At 52.8% G+C, this 19426-nt stretch overlaps 4 non-coding genes and 3 pseudogenes across 4 annotated transcripts; all 7 read right to left on the bottom strand.

Annotated features, from left to right (window-relative positions):
* Window positions 1–16: 16 nt before the first annotated feature.
* On the bottom strand, window positions 17–135 carry LOC141269620 (5S ribosomal RNA; annotated as a pseudogene).
* Window positions 136–1821: 1686 nt separating this feature from the next.
* Window positions 1822–1940, bottom strand: LOC141266814 (5S ribosomal RNA). Its single transcript, XR_012320836.1, has one exon. It is a non-coding gene; the product is annotated as a 5S ribosomal RNA (ribosomal RNA).
* A 1706-nt stretch (window positions 1941–3646) lies between these two features.
* Window positions 3647–3765, bottom strand: LOC141267321 (5S ribosomal RNA; annotated as a pseudogene).
* Window positions 3766–5471: 1706 nt separating this feature from the next.
* On the bottom strand, window positions 5472–5590 carry LOC141268761 (5S ribosomal RNA; annotated as a pseudogene).
* A 6039-nt stretch (window positions 5591–11629) lies between these two features.
* Window positions 11630–11748, bottom strand: LOC141266863 (5S ribosomal RNA). Its single transcript, XR_012320884.1, has one exon. It is a non-coding gene; the product is annotated as a 5S ribosomal RNA (ribosomal RNA).
* A 1706-nt stretch (window positions 11749–13454) lies between these two features.
* On the bottom strand, window positions 13455–13578 carry LOC141266706 (5S ribosomal RNA). Its single transcript, XR_012320734.1, has one exon. It is a non-coding gene; the product is annotated as a 5S ribosomal RNA (ribosomal RNA).
* Window positions 13579–17421: 3843 nt separating this feature from the next.
* LOC141266705 (5S ribosomal RNA) lies at window positions 17422–17545 on the bottom strand. The gene has a single exon (XR_012320733.1). It is a non-coding gene; the product is annotated as a 5S ribosomal RNA (ribosomal RNA).
* Window positions 17546–19426: the final 1881 nt, after the last annotated feature.

Raw genomic sequence — 19426 nt, 5'->3', positions numbered from 1 at the left:
AGTAAGAAAAAGCAAAAGCCTACAACACCTGGTATTCCCAGGCAGTCTCCCATCCAAGTACTAACCAGACCCAACCCTGCTTAGATTCTGAGATCAGACGATATGAGGTGTGTTCAGGGTGGTGTGGCCGTAAGGCAAAGACAGGCCTCTCACTTGCTTCTTTTCTACTTTGACGTCCGGTTGCCGGCTGCCCTTTCCAGTGCTTAGTAAGACAAGGTGCTTTTGTGCTTTCCTTTCTCTTCACTTTTTTGCTGGCTCCTTAAAAAGGTCTTGTAGACAGAACGCCCCGCTCAGAGCCGCTGAGCTCACTGATCGGCTGCCGCGCTGTCGACGGAACGTCAGCGTCGCGGCCAATGCCACAGGCCGGGAGCAGCGGCGAGACTCACCGGTAGACCTGGGTAGGGTGAGTAGAGCGCGGTTAGTTGCTTTCTAATAGCCTGCAGCCAGGGATTAACTTTTAATGAAAGGGAGCAACCCTTTTGACTGTCTGCAGCGCGCCGTACCTAGGAAGCGCACACTCACACACAGCGAGCATGCACAAGTTGCTCGCACGAGACCACATTCCCTATTTGCACCTGCAGCTTTTCCGCCACCATGCGTCAGACTCTCCTGCCTGTCTTATTATTATTTCAGGGCCTTAGCAGGAACCACCCCCTCAATTCCCTCCCGCTCCTTCCTAGCACTGAGGTTAGCTCCTGGGCAGCTGTCTGATTGAGTTAGTTACACAAGCTTCTTTGAAGAAGAAGACGTTACTTCTGCTGGCCCTCGTTAGGCGGTCGCCCTCTAAAACCATCCCCTGGGCAGCTGCTGAAAGCCTGGCCCCTTCACAGCGCGAGATGCTTTTAACGCCATCATTTGCATACGGCCGGCTGCGGGGTCAATAAGCACTCCTAGCCATGGCAAGGAGCTCGGTGTGAGGCCTGGTAGAGGCGGCGGGGTTGCGTCCTTATCTTAGAGGTCTTGGGGGGCTTGGGAGGCTTGGGACTTCCAGCCTCTACTTTACGTAAGGTCGGTGTCCAGCAAGGCGCCACTCCATGCTAGCCGAGCTGGGCAAGATGGCAAAACGTCATCAAAATTGTCTACAATACCTGGTGTTCTCAGGAGGTGTCCCAACCAAGTATTTCCGAACCCATCTCTGCTTTGCTTCCGAGATCGGACGTATCCAAGGTGGTATGGCCAGTAGACGCTGCTTGGCCCATCGCCCGGCCAGCCTTCCTCAGGCTCGCGTGGGGACGAGAACTCGGCCGTTCTGGGGCGGTCTCCGAAGGACCGATGCATAGGCTGTGCCGTCCCTATAGGTGTTGTTTGTTGAGCAATGAAACACCTGCCGCATCAGATGTGTTTAAAAATGGCTCGGCGCAGGGTCTCCTGCAGGCTAAACCGTTCATCGCGGGGATGTGACAGAAAGAGCAAGCTGGACCCGCAACTTGGGGTGGAGCGAAACGCCCAGGAGTGAATGAAGGAAGAGGGTGAGATGGTTGCGAGTGAATTTGAGCTGCTCTTCGGGGGGGGTCGTGTGGCCTGCAAAGGTGTTTTGCTTGGGTTGTGCTGTAAACTGGCCTCCAGGTCAGCGGTGGTTGCCTCCAGTCATGCGGGAGTCGCTGGTCCTGGTGAAAAGAAGCCTAGTATTAAAAGTAAATAAGCAACAATGCTGGAGGCCCACGGTGATGAGAAGGATGCTGGTATTTTGCAAGGATTAAATAGCGCAAGAGAGAAAGCAAATGAAAAGAAGAAAGGAGCATGTGTGCGCTTGTGAAAAAAGGAATAGAAAAAAGGCATAGAGGAGAGTGACCCCTGCTTGTGGAAGTAAGAAAAAGCAAAAGCCTACAGCACCTGGTATTCCCAGGCGGTCTCCCATCCAATTACTAACCAGGCCCAACCCTGCTTAGATTCCAAGATCAGACGAGATCAGGTGTGTTCAGGGTGGTGTGGCCGTAGGCAGAGACAGGCCTCTCACTTGCTGCTTTTCTACTTTGACGTCCGGTTGCCGGCTGCCCTTTCCAGTGCTTAGTAAGACAAGGTGCTTTTGTGCTTTCCTTTCTCTTCACTTTTTTGCTGGCTCCTTAAAAAGGTCTTGTAGACAGAACGCCCCGCTCAGAGCCGCTGAGCTCACTGATCGGCTGCCGCGCTGTCGACGGAACGTCAGCGTCGCGGCCAATGCCACAGGCCGGGAGCAGCGGCGAGACTCACCAGTAGACCTGGGTAGGGTGAGTAGAGCGCGGTTAGTTGCTTTCTAATAGCCTGCAGTCAGGGATTAACTTTTAATGAAAGGGAGCAACCCTTTTGACTGTCTGCAGCGCGCCGTACCTAGGAAGCGCACACTCACACACAGCGAGCATGCACAAGTTGCTCGCACGAGACCACATTCCCTATTTGCACCTGCAGCTTTTCCGCCACCATGCGTCAGACTCTCCTGCCTGTCTTATTATTATTTCAGGGCCTTAGCAGGAACCACCCCCTCAATTCCCTCCCGCTCCTTCCTAGCACTGAGGTTAGCTCCTGGGCAGCTGTCTGATTGGGTTAGTTCCACAAGCTTCTTTGAAGAAGAAGACGTTACTTCTGCTGGCCCTCGTTACGCGGTCGCCCTCTAAAACCATCCCCTGGGCAGCTGCTGAAAGCCTGGCCCCTTCACAGCGCGAGATGCTTTTAACGCCATCATTTGCATACGGCCGGCTGCGGGGTCAATAAGCACTCCTAGCCGTGGCAAGGAGCTCGGTGTGAGGCCTGGTAGAGGCGGCGGGGTTGCGTCCTTATCTTAGAGGTCTTGGGGGGCTTGGGAGGCTTGGGACTTCCAGCCTCTACTTTACGTAAGGTCGGTGTCCAGCAAGGCGCCACTCCATGCTAGCCGAGCTGGGCAAGATGGCAAAACGTCATCAAAATTGTCTACAATACCTGGTGTTCTCAGGAGGTGTCCCAACCAAGTATTTCCGAACCCATCTCTGCTTTGCTTCCGAGATCGGACGTATCCAAGGTGGTATGGACAGTAGACGCTGCTTGGCCCATCGCCCGGGCAGCCTTCCTCAGGCTCGCGGGGGGACGAGAACTCTGGCCGTTCTGGGGCGGTCTCCGAAGGACCGATGCATAGGCTGTGCCGTCCCTATAGGTGTTGTTTGTTGAGCAATGAAACACCTGCCGCATCAGATGTGTTTAAAAATGGCTCGGCGCAGGGTCTCCTGCAGGCTAAACCATTCATCGCGGGGATGTGACAGAAAGAGCAAGCTGGACCCGCAACTTGGGGTGGAGCGAAACGCCCAGGAGTGAATGAAGGAAGAGGGTGAGATGATTGCGAGTGAATTTGAGCTGCTCTTCGGGGGGGTCGTGTGGCCTGCAAAGGTGTTTTGCTTGGGTTGTGCTGTAAACTGGCCTCCAGGTTACCGGTGGTTGCCTCCAGGTCAGCGGTGGTTGCCTCCATTCATGCGGGAGTCGCTGGTCCTGGTGAAAAGAAGCCTAGTATTAAAAGTAAATAAGCAACAATGCTGGAGGCCCACGGTGATGAGAAGGATGCTGGTATTTTGCAAGGATTAAATAGCGCAAGAGAGAAAGCAAATGAAAAGAAGAAAGGAGCATGTGTGCGCTTGTGAAAAAAGGAATGGAAAAAAGGCATAGAGGAGAGTGACCCCTGCTTGTGGAAGTAAGAAAAAGCAAAAGCCTACAACACCTGGTATTCCCAGGCGGAATCCCATCCAAGTACTAACCAGACCCAACCCTGCTTAGATTCTGAGATCAGATGAGATCAGGTGTGTTCAGGGTGGTGTGGCCGTAAGGCAAAGACAAGCCTCTCACTTGCTTCTTTTCTACTTTGACGTCCGGTTGCCGGCTGCCCTTTCCAGTGCTTAGTAAGACAAGGTGCTTTTGTGCTTTCCTTTCTCTTCACTTTTTTGCTGGCTCCTTAAAAAGGTCTTGTAGACAGAACGCCCCGCTCAGAGCCGCTGAGCTCACTGATCGGCTGCCGCGCTGTCGACGGAACGTCAGCGTCGCGGCCAATGCCACAGGCCGGGAGCAGCGGCGAGACTCACCGGTAGACCTGGGTAGGGTGAGTAGAGCGCGGTTAGTTGCTTTCTAATAGCCTGCAGCCAGGGATTAACTTTTAATGAAAGTGAGCAACCCTTTTGACTGTCTGCAGCGCGCCGTACCTAGGAAGCGCACACTCACACACAGCGAGCATGCACAAGTTGCTCGCACGAGACCACATTCCCTATTTGCACCTGCAGCTTTTCCGCCACCATGCGTCAGACTCTCCTGCCTGTCTTATTATTATTTCAGGGCCTTAGCAGGAACCACCCCCTCAATTCCCTCCCGCTCCTTCCTAGCACTGAGGTTAGCTCCTGGGCAGCTGTCTGATTGAGTTAGTTACACAAGCTTCTTTGAAGAAGAAGACGTTACTTCTGCTGGCCCTCGTTAGGCGGTCGCCCTCTAAAACCATCCCCTGGGCAGCTGCTGAAAGCCTGGCCCCTTCACAGCGCGAGATGCTTTTAACGCCATCATTTGCATACGGCCGGCTGCGGGGTCAATAAGCACTCCTAGCCATGGCAAGGAGCTCGGTGTGAGGCCTGGTAGAGGCGGCGGGGTTGCGTCCTTATCTTAGAGGTCTTGGGGGGCTTGGGAGGCTTGGGACTTCCAGCCTCTACTTTACGTAAGGTCGGTGTCCAGCAAGGCGCCACTCCATGCTAGCCGAGCTGGGCAAGATGGCAAAACGTCATCAAAATTGTCTACAATACCTGGTGTTCTCAGGAGGTGTCCCAACCAAGTATTTCCGAACCCATCTCTGCTTTGCTTCCGAGATCGGACGTATCCAAGGTGGTATGGCCAGTAGACGCTGCTTGGCCCATCGCCCGGCCAGCCTTCCTCAGGCTCGCGTGGGGACGAGAACTCGGCCGTTCTGGGGCGGTCTCCGAAGGACCGATGCATAGGCTGTGCCGTCCCTATAGGTGTTGTTTGTTGAGCAATGAAACACCTGCCGCATCAGATGTGTTTAAAAATGGCTCGGCGCAGGGTCTCCTGCAGGCTAAACCGTTCATCGCGGGGATGTGACAGAAAGAGCAAGCTGGACCCGCAACTTGGGGTGGAGCGAAACGCCCGGGAGTGAATGAAGGAAGAGGGTGAGATGGTTGCGAGTGAATTTGAGCTGCTCTTCGGGGGGGGTTGTGTGGCCTGCAAAGGTGTTTTGCTTGGGTTGTGCTGTAAACTGGCCTCCAGGTTACCGGTGGTTGCCTCCAGGTCACCGGTGGTTGCCTCCAGTCAGCCGGGAGTCGCTGGTCCTGGCGAAAAGAAGCCTAGTATTAAAAGTAAATAAGCAACAATGCTGGAGGCCCACGGTGATGAGAAGGATGCTGGTATTTTGCAAGGATTAAATAGCGCAAGAGAGAAAGCAAATGAAAAGAAGAAAGGAGCATGTGTGCGCTTGTGAAAAAAGGAATGGAAAAAAGGCATAGAGGAGAGTGACCCCTGCTTGTGAAGTAAGAAAAAGCAAAAGCCTACAGCACCTGGTATTCCCAGGTAGTCTCCCATCCAAGTACTAACCAGGCCCAACCCTGCTTAGCTTCCAAGATCAGACAAGATCAGGCGTGTTCAGAGTGGTGTGCCTGGAGGAAGAGACAGGCCTCTCACTTGCTGCTTTTCTACTTTGACGTCCGGTTGCCGGCTGCCCTTTCCAGTGCTTAGTAAGACAAGGTGCTTTTGTGCTTTCCTTTCTCTTCACTTTTTTGCTGGCTCCTTAAAAAGGTCTTGTAGACAGAACGCCCCGCTCACAGCCGCTGAGCTCACTGATCGGCTGCCGCGCTGTCGACGGAACGTCAGCGTCGCGGCCAATGCCACAGGCCGGGAGCAGCGGCGAGACTCACCGGTAGACCTGGGTAGGGTGAGTAGAGCGCGGTTAGTTGCTTTCTAATAGCTTGCAGCCGGGGATTAACTTTTAATGAAAGGGAGCAACCCTTTTGACTGTCTGCAGCGCGCCGTACCTAGGAAGCGCACACTCACACACAGCGAGCATGCACAAGTTGCTCGCACGAGACCACATTCCCTATTTGCACCTGCAGCTTTTCCGCCACCATGCGTCAGACTCTCCTGCCTCTCTTATTATTATTTCAGGGCCTTAGCAGGAACCACCCCCTCAATTCCCTCCCGCTCCTTCCTAGCACTGAGGTTAGCTCCTGGGCAGCTGTCTGATTGGGTTAGTTACACAAGCTTCTTTGAAGAAGAAGACGTTACTTCTGCTGGCCCTCGTTAGGCGGTCGCCCTCTAAAACCATCCCCTGGGCAGCTGCTGAAAGCCTGGCCCCTTTGTAGCACCCTGAGGATTCGGCTGCTACAGGGGTATTGCACCTCAACCAGAGGTGTGATATTCCACTCCCGGGTAAGGATGGAGTGTGGAACTGAGCTCAGAAGGCTGCATGCACTACACACATCCCATTTCCGGAGGGCAGACCAACGGTACTCCCACTTAGAAATGTGCAGGTATGACCGAGTCTGTCCTTGGCTGGAGTGGGAGGGGGGTGGACCATCCCAGTAGTGTAGGGGCAGATAGGGGGAGCAGCCTGGGTAAGGTTAGGAGCTCATTGGGTGCTGGTCACCTGAGCTCACACATAGAGGGAGTATATAAGGTGGGCACCATCTAAGATCAGGGTCAGTCAGCCAGTCTTTGCAGAGGAAGAGAGCAGAAGAGCAGAGCAGCCCCAGGCCAAGAGAGAGAGAGAGGAGAAAGAAAGACCCAGAGGGGGAGAAAGAAGGAACTCTGAGAGCCCAAAATAAATCAAAGGGTGAAGAGTTGGCAACAGGGTACCGGATCCCAAGCTGGCAGAGGCTACAGCACACCTTAGCCAGGAACCGGAGGTCGTGGGCAGGATCGATCTGCCACGATCACCCACTAAATCCACCCAGAAGGCAGACCAGGAATAGGGTCAGGGAACCCAGAGACAAGGGTTTACCACCAAGAGGCCCGAGGGAGCCGGACATAGGTGGATCCCTGGTGGGGAAGGCCAGAGACGAGGACAAGACAGAAAGGGAGCTCAGAACCACGCTCCGGAACTACTTGGGGGTTGGCCGAGTCCAGGACCTGGTGGACGCAGCACGGCTCGGGTGGTCACTCAAGGCCGGAGTGACCGGTACAAAAACAGCAGTAAGTAAACAAACCCTGAACTGCACAGCCCGACTCTGACTCTCATTACCATCCTCACTGCACCTCCACAACCACCATCCTCTGCACCTGACCCCCTGAGGCTATACCCCTCCCGTTGGGGGTTATACTACCTGGGCTGCACAAACACCATCAGCCTCAGCGGACCCTGCTGCAGCGGCGGCCGAAGTGACCGCAATTCAACGGGTGGCGTAGTCGACATAAAGAACTTTAGTAACATCAGTAAGGACTGCCACACACTGAGCTTGACACCCTGGGCACGGACCGGGTCACAGCCACTCGGAGACTACAACCCCCATCTGATCCGGCTCCGGGTATCCCCAACAACACTGGCCCAGGGGGCGCGTCAACTTTGGCGTAGTCGGCAGGATAACGTGCCCGCAACACCCGGGTACTGCGTGCCTGAAGAAAAGAACAAGTTTACCTCAAAAAGAAGTCTCCCGCCGGTCCCGGAGGGTCCCCGCCATCGGACTCCATCACAGATCGATTCCCGCCGGTTGTCCGCCATTAACAGCTTTTTCCCGCCATCTGCAGAGTTTCCCGCCACTGGGAGACGATTCCCGCCATTTCCGAAGATTTCCCGCCTTGGAAGAGCGGACGCCATTATGGGCGTGCCAGAGGGTGGCAAGAGGCCGCCTCCCATCGTGGGCCAGGACCGAAAATGGCACCAAAAGTGGAAACCGCCCCCACCAACAGAGACTGTGATGCTAGAGGTGTCTGTCAGCGTGAAAGAACTGCCCCTGGAGCTGACAATCACCAAGTGGCCCCGGGACCGCCCTCGAAGTGGGAGGACTGAGAACAAGAGAACAAAGATGGGTGTCGCCTGGAGCAGTCTGGAGAGAGCGCACCCGGAGACAAGAAGCCTGGAGCAGAGTCCAGAAAGAGCCTACCCGGAGATGGAGGGAGAGCCAGGCAGCACCAACCCAGTGGTCAGGAGCCTGATGCGGGCCGCCACTCCAGGCAGCACCGACCCAGTGGTCAGGAGCCTGTTGCCGGTCGCCACTCCAGAAGGCCTGCTGGAGACAACGGGAGGAGAGCAGAGCAGCACCGACCCGTTGGTCAGGAGCCTGCTAGAAGCAACGACCCCACTAGGCTTAGTGGAGGTCTTGGCACAGCTCCCCCGAGATCGGGAGTGTGCACAGACTGCGCTGGAGGGCCTCGCACGGAGGATGGCCCGGGTGCAGCGAGAGACGTTAGCAGAATGGAGCCGTGAGATGGCCCAGCAGACAAGAACCCGTCAGCGGAGCACGCCACCCGAGACGAGGAGACAGACCGCCTCTGAGGATGGCGCAGGAGGACTGAAGGCCGGAGACGGCGCCGAGAAGGGAGCCGAACGAATGGAGGCAGGTAAAGGGGACGTCTATACCCCGAGCCGGGAAACCGCGTGCCTGCCCCAGCTCCCCGTCGCAGAGCCCGAAGTATCCCCTGCCGTGCCCGTCGCTGCAACGTCACCGCCGCAGACTAGGCCTCAAACGGAAGCCGCGACCCCTGTGACGTCACACGCTTCGACCCCGAGCGTGACCAAGCAGGAAGTACCATCGGCCTGGTCGCAAGGCCTAGTACCCCCGGGCGACGCAATACCAACAGCGCCCCCTACCTCCGCGGAGCCCCCGGCCTGGTCGCAGGGCCAAGTAACACAGGGCGCCGCCGTTCTTACGGTGCCCTTTACTTTCAAGGTGCCCCAAGCCTGGTCGCAAGGCCTGGTCGACCCGGGCGCCGCTACCATCAACGCGCCCTCAACATCTAGAGTGCCGCACCTGGGTGAAAATCTATTTGCCCAGCATACGTGCCCGGACGGGTCTGAAACTGAAACTGTCCACAAAGAAAGAGCATGAGGACGCCGTCGTTGAGTACGGTAGAGTAGAGACTGTATATAGTTGCCCGTCGGGGCACAGTGAACCGTTGCTGCTAATATAGTCCCCGTTGGGACCAGAGAACTGAACTGTTCCAGTGTGTCCCATTTCCCCACTGACCGAGGACTGAGAGCGGTCAATCCTCCCTAATACCTGGCCGAGGACTGAGAGCGGCCATATTCCCTTGTATATAGTTGCGCTTCCTAAGGCGCCCCCTACTGGTTTTATAGGAAAACCATTTTCTTAAAGAAACTGTTGCACTTTACCCGGTCACAAGTTGCACCGTGACCGGAGGTACCAGAAACAAGAATGTTTATATGAAAAGTTTATGCTGCTGATAATGTTTTATATGTTTTATATGTTTATGTTTATGAAAAAATTGTATGTTTTGGTGTTTTTTATATCTTACAGCCCGAGGACGTGCTGTGATTTACCAGGGGGGAATGTAGCACCCTGAGGATTCGGCTGCTACAGGGGTATTGCACCTCAACCAGAGGTGTGATATTCCACTCCCGGGTAAGGATGGAGTGTGGAACTGAGCTCAGAAGGCTGCATGCACTACACACATCCCATTTCCGGAGGGCAGACCAACGGTACTCCCACTTAGAAATGTGCAGGTACGACCGAGTCTGTCCTTGGCTGGAGTGGGAGGGGGGTGGACCATCCCAGTAGTGTAGGGGCAGATAGGGGGAGCAGCCTGGGTAAGGTTAGGAGCTCATTGGGTGCTGGTCACCTGAGCTCACACATAGAGGGAGTATATAAGGTGGGCACCATCTAAGATCAGGGTCAGTCAGCCAGTCTTTGCAGAGGAAGAGAGCAGAAGAGCAGAGCAGCCCCAGGCCAAGAGAGAGAGAGAGGAGAAAGAAAGACCCAGAGGGGGAGAAAGAAGGAACTCTGAGAGCCCAAAATAAATCAAAGGGTGAAGAGTTGGCAACAGGGTACCGGATCCCAAGCTGGCAGAGGCTACAGCACACCTTAGCCAGGAACCGGAGGTCGTGGGCAGGATCGATCTGCCACGATCACCCACTAAATCCACCCAGAAGGCAGACCAGGAATAGGGTCAGGGAACCCAGAGACAAGGGTTTACCACCAAGAGGCCCGAGGGAGCCGGACATAGGTGGATCCCTGGTGGGGAAGGCCAGAGACGAGGACAAGACAGAAAGGGAGCTCAGAACCACGCTCCGGAACTACTTGGGGGTTGGCCGAGTCCAGGACCTGGTGGACGCAGCACGGCTCGGGTGGTCACTCAAGGCCGGAGTGACCGGTACAAAAACAGCAGTAAGTAAACAAACCCTGAACTGCACAGCCCGACTCTGACTCTCTTTACCATCCTCACTGCACCTCCACAACCACCATCCTCTGCACCTGACCCCCTGAGGCTATACCCCACCCGTTGGGGGTTATACTACCTGGGCTGCACAAACACCATCAGCCTCAGCGGACCCTGCTGCAGCGGCGGCCGAAGTGACCGCAATTCAACGGGTGGCGTAGTCGACATAAAGAACTTTAGTAACATCAGTAAGGACTGCCACACACTGAGCTTGACACCCTGGGCACGGACCGGGTCACAGCCACTCGGAGACTACAACCCCCATCTGATCCGGCTCCGGGTATCCCCAACAACACTGGCCCAGGGGGCGCGTCACCTTCACAGCGCGAGATGCTTTTAACGCCATCATTTGCATACGGCCGGCTGCGGGGTCAATAAGCACTCCTAGCCGTGGCAAGGAGCTCGGTGTGAGGCCTGGTAGAGGCGGCGGGGTTGCGTCCTTATCTTAGAGGTCTTGGGGGGCTTGGGAGGCTTGGGACTTCCAGCCTCTACTTTACGTAAGGTCGGTGTCCAGCAAGGCGCCACTCCATGCTAGCCGAGCTGGGCAAGATGGCAAAACGTCATCAAAATTGTCTACAATACCTGGTGTTCTCAGGAGGTGTCCCAACCAAGTATTTCCGAACCCATCTCTGCTTTGCTTCCGAGATCGGACGTATCCAAGGTGGTATGGCCAGTAGACGCTGCTTGGCCCATCGCCCGGCCAGCCTTCCTCAGGCTCGCGTGGGGACGAGAACTCTGGCCGTTCTGGGGCGGTCTCCGAAGGACCGATGCATAGGCTGTGCCGTCCCTATAGGTGTTGTTTGTTGAGCAATGAAACACCTGCCGCATCAGATGTGTTTAAAAATGGCTCGGCGCAGGGTCTCCTGCAGGCTAAACCGTTCATCGCGGGGATGTGACAGAAAGAGCAAGCTGGACCCGCAACTTGGGGTGGAGCGAAACGCCCAGGAGTGAATGAAGGAAGAGGGTGAGATGGTTGCGAGTGAATTTGAGCTGCTCTTCGGGGGGGTCGTGTGGCCTGCAAAGGTGTTTTGCTTGGGTTGTGCTGTAAACTGGCCTCCAGGTCAGCGGTGGTTGCCTCCAGTCATGCGGGAGTCGCTGGTCCTGGTGAAAAGAAGCCTAGTATTAAAAGTAAATAAGCAACAATGCTGGAGGCCCACGGTGATGAGAAGGATGCTGGTATTTTGCAAGGATTAAATAGCGCAAGAGAGAAAGCAAATGAAAAGAAGAAAGGAGCATGTGTGCGCTTGTGAAAAAAGGAATGGAAAAAAGGCATAGAGGAGAGTGACCCCTGCTTGTGGAAGTAAGAAAAAGCAAGAGCCTACAGCACCTGGTATTCCCAGGCGGTCTCCCATCCAAGTACTAACCAGGCCCAACCCTGCTTAGATTCCAAGATCAGGCGAGATCGGGTGTGTTCAGGTTGGTGTGGCCGTAGGCAGAGACAAGCCTCTCACTTGCTGCTTTTCTACTTTGATGTCCGGCTGCCAGCTGCCCCTTCCATTGCTTAGTGAGACAAGGTGCTTTTGTGCTTTCCTTTCTCTTCACTTTTTTGCTGGCTCCTTAAAAAGGTCTTGTAGACAGAACGCCCCGCTCACAGCCGCTGAGCTCACTGATCGGCTGCCGCGCTGTCGACGGAACGTCAGCGTCGCGGCCAATGCCACAGGCCGGGAGCAGCGGCGAGACTCACCGGTAGACCTGGGTAGGGTGAGTAGAGCGCGGTTAGTTGCTTTCTAATAGCCTGCAGCCGGGGATTAACTTTTAATGAAAGGGAGCAACCCTTTTGACTGTCTGCAGCGCGCCGTACCTAGGAAGCGCACACTCACACACAGCGAGCATGCACAAGTTGCTCGCACGAGACCACATTCCCTATTTGCACCTGCAGCTTTTCCGCCACCATACGTCAGACTCTCCTGCCTCTCTTATTATTATTTCAGGGCCTTAGCAGGAACCACCCCCTCAATTCCCTCCCGCTCCTTCCTAGCACTGAGGTTAGCTCCTGGGCAGCTGTCTGATTGGGTTAGTTACACAAGCTTCTTTGAAGAAGAAGACGTTACTTCTGCTGGCCCTCGTTAGGCGGTCGCCCTCTAAAACCATCCCCTGGGCAGCTGCTGAAAGCCTGGCCCCTTCACAGCGCGAGATGCTTTTAACGCCATCATTTGCATACGGCCGGCTGCGGGGTCAATAAGCACTCCTAGCCGTGGCAAGGAGCTCGGTGTGAGGCCTGGTAGAGGCGGCGGGGTTGCGTCCTTATCTTAGAGGTCTTGGGGGGCTTGGGAGGCTTGGGACTTCCAGCCTCTACTTTACGTAAGGTCGGTGTCCAGCAAGGCGCCACTCAATGCTAGCCGAGCTGGGCAAGATGGCAAAACGTCATCAAAATTGTCTACAATACCTGGTGTTCTCAGGAGGTGTCCCAACCAAGTATTTCCGAACCCATCTCTGCTTTGCTTCCGAGATCGGACGTATCCAAGGTGGTATGGCCAGTAGACGCTGCTTGGCCCATCGCCCGGCCAGCCTTCCTCAGGCTCGCGTGGGGACGAGAACTCTGGCCGTTCTGGGGCGGTCTCCGAAGGACCGATGCATAGGCTGTGCCGTCCCTATAGGTGTTGTTTGTTGAGCAATGAAACACCTGCCGCATCAGATGTGTTTAAAAATGGCTCGGCGCAGGGTCTCCTGCAGGCTAAACCGTTCATCGCAGGGATGTGACAGAAAGAGCAAGCTGGACCCGCAACTAGGGGTGGAGCGAAACGCCCAGGAGTGAATGAAGGAAGAGGGTGAGATGGTTGCGAGTGAATTTGAGCTGCTCTTCGGGGGGGTCGTGTGGCCTGCAAAGGTGTTTTGCTTGGGTTGTGCTGTAAACTGGCCTCCAGGTTACCGGTGGTTGCCTCCAGGTCAGCGGTGGTTGCCTCCAGTCATGCGGGAGTCGCTGGACCTGGTGAAAAGAAGCCTAGTATTAAAAGTAAATAAGCAACAATGCTGGAGGCCCACGGTGATGAGAAGGATGCTGGTATTTTGCAAGGATTAAATAGCGCAAGAGAGAAAGCAAATGAAAAGAAGAAAGGAGCATGTGTGCGCTTGTGAAAAAAGGAATGGAAAAAAGGCATAGAGGAGAGTGACCCCTGCTTGTGGAAGTAAGAAAAAGCAAAAGCCTACAGCACCTGGTATTCCCAGGCAGTCTCCTATCCAAGTACTAACCAGGCCAGGCCCAACCCTGCTTAGCTTCCGAGATCAGACGAGATCGGGCGTGTTCAGGGTGGTGTGGCCGTAGGCAGAGACAGGCCTCTCACTTGCTGCTTTTCTACTGTGACGTCCGGTTGCCGGCTGCCCTTTCCAGTGCTTAGTAAGACAAGGTGCTTTTGTGCTTTCCTTTCTCTTCACTTTTTTGCTGGCTCCTTAAAAAAGTCTTGTAGACAGAACGCCCCGCTCAGAGCCGCTGAGCTCACTGATCGGCTGCCGCGCTGTCGACGGAACGTCAGCGTCGCGGCCAATGCCACAGGCCGGGAGCAGCGGCGAGACTCACCGGTAGACCTGGGTAGGGTGAGTAGAGCGCGGTTAGTTGCCTTCTAATAGCCTGCAGCCGGGGATTAACTTTTAATGAAAGGGAGCAACCCTTTTGACTGTCTGCAGCGCGCCGTACCTAGGAAGCGCACACTCACACACAGCGAGCATGCACAAGTTGCTCGCACGAGACCACATTCCCTATTTGCACCTGCAGCTTTTCCGCCACCATACGTCAGACTCTCCTGCCTCTCTTATTATTATTTCAGGGCCTTAGCAGGAACCACCCCCTCAATTCCCTCCCGCTCCTTCCTAGCACTGAGGTTAGCTCCTGGGCAGCTGTCTGATTGGGTTAGTTACACAAGCTTCTTTGAAGAAGAAGACGTTACTTCTGCTGGCCCTCGTTAGGCGGTCGCCCTCTAAAACCATCCCCTGGGCAGCTGCTGAAAGCCTGGCCCCTTCACAGCGCGAGATGCTTTTAACGCCATCATTTGCATACGGCCGGCTGCGGGGTCAATAAGCACTCCTAGCCGTGGCAAGGAGCTCGGTGTGAGGCCTGGTAGAGGCGGCGGGGTTGCGTCCTTATCATAGAATCATAGAATCATAGAATGGTAGAGTTGGAAGGGACCTCCTGGGTCATCTGGTCCAACTCCCTGCTCAAAGCAGGATTCACTAGATCATCTCAGACAGATGTCTGTCCAGCCTCTGTTTGAAGACGTCCATTGAAGGGGAACTCACCACCTCTCGTGGCAGCCTGTTCCACTCATTAATCACCCTAACTGTCAAAAAGTTTTTTCTAATATCTAATCTGTGTCTCCTCCCATTTAGTTTCATCCCATTGCTTCTAGTCTTTCCTTGTGCAAATGAGAATAAAGATGATCCTTCTACAATGTGACAGCCCTTGACATATTTGTAGACAGCTATTAAGTCTCCTCTCAGTCTTCTTTTTTGCAAGCTAAACATTCCCAAATCCTGCAACCGTTCCTCATAGGACATGGTTTGCAGACCAGTCACCATTCTGGTCGCTCTTCTCTGAACTTGCTCCAGTTTGTCTATGTCTTTTTTAAAATGTGGTGCCCAAAACTGTACACAGTATTCCAGATGAGGTCTGACCAAAGAGGAGTAAAGACCGATAATGACTTCACGTGATCTAGACTGTATGCTTCTGTTAATACATCCCAGAATTGTATTTGCCTTTTTTGCTGCTGCATCACACTGTTGACTCATGTTCAGTCTATGATCTATTAGTATACCTAAGTCTTTTTCACATGTACTGTTGCTTAGCTCTATTCCTCCCATTCTGTATATGCTTTTTTCATTTTTATTGCCCAGATGTAGTACTTTGCATTTTTCCCTGTTAAAAACCATTCTGTTGGTTGCTGCCCACTGCTCCAGTTTATTTAGGTCTTTTTGAATCCTCTCTCTCTCTCTTCTCTAGTATTAGCTATCCCTCCTAGCTTTGTGTCATCAGCAAATTTAATCAGTTTACCCTCAATTCCTTCATCTAAATCATTGATAAAGATGTTGAACAATACAGGTCCCAGGACGGAGCCCTGTGGTACCCCACTTGAGACATTCATCCAGCTGGATGTGAAGCCATTTACAACCACCCTTTGAGTCCGATCACTAAGCCAGTTATGAATCCACCTAACAGTTGCCTGGTCCATTGCATACTTGGTCATTTTGTCAATAAGGATGGTGTGAGATACTTTGTCAAATGCTTTGCTGAAGTCAAGATATACTATATCTACAGCATTTCCCTGATCCACCCAGTCAGTGATTCTGTCATAGAAGGAAATTAAGTTAGTCTGACATGACTTGTTAGTTACAAACCCATGCTGACTCTGGTTAATCACTTCATTCTTATCCATGTACTTACATACATGTTGTTTAATAATTTGTTCAAAGATCTTTCCTGGTATAGAAGTCAGACTCACCGGCCTATAGTTCCCTGGGTCCACCTTCTTCCCCTTTTTGAAGATAGGAACAACATTTGCTCTTCTCCAGTCTTCTGGGACTTCTCCTGTTCTCCAAGAATTTTCAAAGATTATGGAGAGTGGTTCTAAAATTTCTTCTACGATCTCCTTCAGTACTCTGGGGTGTAATTCATCTGGACCTGGAGACTTGAACTCATTTATGTTAGCTAAATATTCCCTCACAAGCTTTCTGTTTACAGATAACTTGGATTCCTCTATTCCTTTAAAAGGACAGTGAAGATCAGTTGATGTTACATTTTCTTTCTGAGGGAAAACAGATGCAAAATAGGAATTAAAAAGTTCGGCCTTCTCAACATCCTCTCTTACCATTTCTCCATTTTCATCCTGTAAAAATCCTATAGCATCTTTGACTTTTCTTTTACTTTTGACATACCCCCAAAATCCTTTTTTATTGCTTTTGACATCTCTTGCAAGCCTTAATTCATTGTCAGCTTTAGCTAACCTGATACGTGCCCTGCAGGATCTGCAGACTGCATTATAATCTTCTTTAGATATGCCTCCCTCTTTCCATTTAATAAACATTTCTTTCTTTCTTTTTAGCATGTGTTTAAGTTCTGTGTTCATCCATCCTGGTTTCCTTAAATGCTTCCCATTCTTCCTACTTTTCGGGATTGTTAACGATTGTGCTTTGAGAATCTCATTTTTAAAAATTTCCCATCCTTCCTGGACATTTTTGTCCTTAAGGACATCCAGCCATTGGATCCCTCCTATTCTCTTTCTGAGTCTCTTAGAGGTCTTGGGGGGCTTGGGAGGCTTGGGACTTCCAGCCTCTACTTTACGTAAGGTCGGTGTCCAGCAAGGCGCCACTCAATGCTAGCCGAGCTGGGCAAGATGGCAAAACGTCATCAAAATTGTCTACAATACCTGGTGTTCTCAGGAGGTGTCCCAACCAAGTATTTCCGAACCCATCTCTGCTTTGCTTCCGAGATCGGACGTATCCAAGGTGGTATGGCCAGTAGACGCTGCTTGGCCCATCGCCCGGCCAGCCTTCCTCAGGCTCGCGTGGGGACGAGAACTCTGGCCGTTCTGGGGCGGTCTCCGAAGGACCGATGCATAGGCTGTGCCGTCCCTATAGGTGTTGTTTGTTGAGCAATGAAACACCTGCCGCATCAGATGTGTTTAAAAATGGCTCGGCGCAGGGTCTCCTGCAGGCTAAACCGTTCATCGCAGGGATGTGACAGAAAGAGCAAGCTGGACCCGCAACTAGGGGTGGAGCGAAACGCCCAGGAGTGAATGAAGGAAGAGGGTGAGATGGTTGCGAGTGAATTTGAGCTGCTCTTCGGGGGGGTCGTGTGGCCTGCAAAGGTGTTTTGCTTGGGTTGTGCTGTAAACTGGCCTCCAGGTTACCGGTGGTTGCCTCCAGGTCAGCGGTGGTTGCCTCCAGTCATGCGGGAGTCGCTGGTCCTGGTGAAAAGAAGCCTAGTATTAAAAGTAAATAAGCAACAATGCTGGAGGCCCACGGTGATGAGAAGGATGCTGGTATTTTGCAAGGATTAAATAGCGCAAGAGAGAAAGCAAATGAAAAGAAGAAAGGAGCATGTGTGCGCTTGTGAAAAAAGGAATGGAAAAAAGGCATAGAGGAGAGTGACCCCTGCTTGTGGAAGTAAGAAAAAGCAAAAGCCTACAGCACCTGGTATTCCCAGGCAGTCTCCTATCCAAGTACTAACCAGGCCAGGCCCAACCCTGCTTAGCTTCCGAGATCAGACGAGATCGGGCGTGTTCAGGGTGGTGTGGCCGTAGGCAGAGACAGGCCTCTCACTTGCTGCTTTTCTACTGTGACGTCCGGTTGCCGGCTGCCCTTTCCAGTGCTTAGTAAGACAAGGTGCTTTTGTGCTTTCCTTTCTCTTCACTTTTTTGCTGGCTCCTTAAAAAGGTCTTGTAGACAGAACGCCCCGCTCAGAGCCGCTGAGCTCACTGATCGGCTGCCGCGCTGTCGACGGAACGTCAGCGTCGCGGCCAATGCCACAGGCCGGGAGCAGCGGCGAGACTCACCGGTAGACCTGGGTAGGGTGAGTAGAGCGCGGTTAGTTGCCTTCTAATAGCCTGCAGCCGGGGATTAACTTTTAATGAAAGGGAGCAACCCTTTTGACTGTCTGCAGCGCGCCGTACCTAGGAAGCGCACACTCACACACAGCGAGCATGCACAAGTTGCTCGCACGAGACCACATTCCCTATTTGCACCTGCAGCTTTTCCGCCACCATACGTCAGACTCTCCTGCCTCTCTTATTATTATTTCAGGGCCTTAGCAGGAACCACCCCCTCAATTCCCTCCCGCTCCTTCCTAGCACTGAGGTTAGCTCCTGGGCAGCTGTCTGATTGGGTTAGTTACACAAGCTTCTTTGAAGAAGAAGACGTTACTTCTGCTGGCCCTCGTTAGGCGGTCGCCCTCTAAAACCATCCCCTGGGCAGCTGCTGAAAGCCTGGCCCCTTCACAGCGCGAGATGCTTTTAACGCCATCATTTGCATACGGCCGGCTGCGGGGTCAATAAGCACTCCTAGCCGTGGCAAGGAGCTCGGTGTGAGGCCTGGTAGAGGCGGCGGGGTTGCGTCCTTATCATAGAATCATAGAATCATAGAATGGTAGAGTTGGAAGGGACCTCCTGGGTCATCTGGTCCAACTCCCTGCTCAAAGCAGGATTCACTAGATCATCTCAGACAGATGTCTGTCCAGCCTCTGTTTGAAGACGTCCATTGAAGGGGAACTCACCACCTCTCGTGGCAGCCTGTTCCACTCATTAATCACCCTAACTGTCAAAAAGTTTTTTCTAATATCTAATCTGTGTCTCCTCCCATTTAGTTTCATCCCATTGCTTCTAGTCTTTCCTTGTGCAAATGAGAATAAAGATGATCCTTCTACAATGTGACAGCCCTTGACATATTTGTAGACAGCTATTAAGTCTCCTCTCAGTCTTCTTTTTTGCAAGCTAAACATTCCCAAATCCTGCAACCGTTCCTCATAGGACATGGTTTGCAGACCAGTCACCATTCTGGTCGCTCTTCTCTGAACTTGCTCCAGTTTGTCTATGTCTTTTTTAAAATGTGGTGCCCAAAACTGTACACAGTATTCCAGATGAGGTCTGACCAAAGAGGAGTAAAGACCGATAATGACTTCACGTGATCTAGACTGTATGCTTCTGTTAATACATCCCAGAATTGTATTTGCCTTTTTTGCTGCTGCATCACACTGTTGACTCATGTTCAGTCTATGATCTATTAGTATACCTAAGTCTTTTTCACATGTACTGTTGCTTAGCTCTATTCCTCCCATTCTGTATATGCTTTTTTCATTTTTATTGCCCAGATGTAGTACTTTGCATTTTTCCCTGTTAAAAACCATTCTGTTGGTTGCTGCCCACTGCTCCAGTTTATTTAGGTCTTTTTGAATCCTCTCTCTCTCTCTTCTCTAGTATTAGCTATCCCTCCTAGCTTTGTGTCATCAGCAAATTTAATCAGTTTACCCTCAATTCCTTCATCTAAATCATTGATAAAGATGTTGAACAATACAGGTCCCAGGACGGAGCCCTGTGGTACCCCACTTGAGACATTCATCCAGCTGGATGTGAAGCCATTTACAACCACCCTTTGAGTCCGATCACTAAGCCAGTTATGAATCCACCTAACA

This window comes from Phyllobates terribilis, unplaced genomic scaffold (assembly GCF_046119375.1).
Source record: "Phyllobates terribilis strain yellow unplaced genomic scaffold, ASM4611937v1 Scaffold_4__5_contigs__length_816908805, whole genome shotgun sequence".
Lineage (NCBI taxonomy): Eukaryota > Metazoa > Chordata > Amphibia > Anura > Dendrobatidae > Phyllobates > Phyllobates terribilis.
The sequence above is the reverse complement of the archived record's forward strand: the minus strand, read 5'-3'. Positions and strand labels throughout refer to the sequence as shown.